The sequence below is a fragment of the Gastrolobium bilobum genome, unplaced genomic scaffold (assembly GCF_033153095.1).
Source record: "Gastrolobium bilobum isolate Gb01-03AN ecotype WA unplaced genomic scaffold, APGP_CSIRO_Gbil_v1 utg24423, whole genome shotgun sequence".
Lineage (NCBI taxonomy): Eukaryota > Viridiplantae > Streptophyta > Magnoliopsida > Fabales > Fabaceae > Gastrolobium > Gastrolobium bilobum.
In genome coordinates, this window is record NW_026899654.1 from 60119 (window position 1) to 61114 (window position 996).

Sequence of the window (996 nt, forward strand, 5' to 3'; positions counted from 1 at the left end):
TGTCTGTCTTAGGTTTTCGGTATTTCGTTACCTTTATTGATGATTTTTCCCGTTGCACTTGGACCTATTTAATGAAAAATCGTTCTGAGTTATTTTCCATTTATAAAAAGTTTTCTACTGAGATCCATACTCAATTTGGTGTTTCTATTCGTATTCTACGTAGTGATAATGCTAAGGAATATGTTTCTATTGATTTTTCTAATTTATTGGCCACACAAGGTACTTTACATCAAACTACTTGTCCTCACACTCCACAACAAAATGGGGTGGCTGAACGTAAAAACAGACATCTCATTGAAACTGCCCGTACCCTTCTTATTCATATGCAGGTTCCTCTTCACTTCTGGGCAGATGCTGTACTCATCTCTTGTTTTCTCATCAATCGCATGCCTTCATCTGTGCTCCACAATGACATTCCTCATAATCTATTGCTTCCAGATGTTCCTCTTTATCCTCTAACTCCACATGTCTTTGGTTGTACTTGTTTTGTTCATGATCTCACTCCTGGTAAGGATAAGTTAACATCCAAAGCCTTTCAGTGTATCTTTCTTGGTTATTCTCGTCTTCAAAAGGGTTATCGTTGTTATTCTCCTGACCTTAAGCGTTACTTAGTTTCCGCTGATGTCACTTTTCTTGATCAAAAACCCTTTAATTCTATCCCATCTCAGATGTCACAGGTTGATCATGTACTTCCTGTCCCTTTTCTTGACTTGTCTTTGCCAGCTGCAGGTGCTTCTATTCCAGATGAGCAACCTATTGCTTCTATACCTGAGGACCGTCCACTTCTCACCTATCAGCGTCGCAAAACTGTGCCTCCTGTCGACTCGACTCTTGCTGACTCATCGCCCACTGCTGTTGCTTCTTCCCCTCCGGATCCTTCATCAGAGACTCTTCCCATTGCTCAAAGAAAAGGTACACGTACTACTCGTAACCCTTATCTTCTTTATACCTTTTTGAGTTATGACCGTCTTTCTTCACCTCATTTCACCTTTGTTT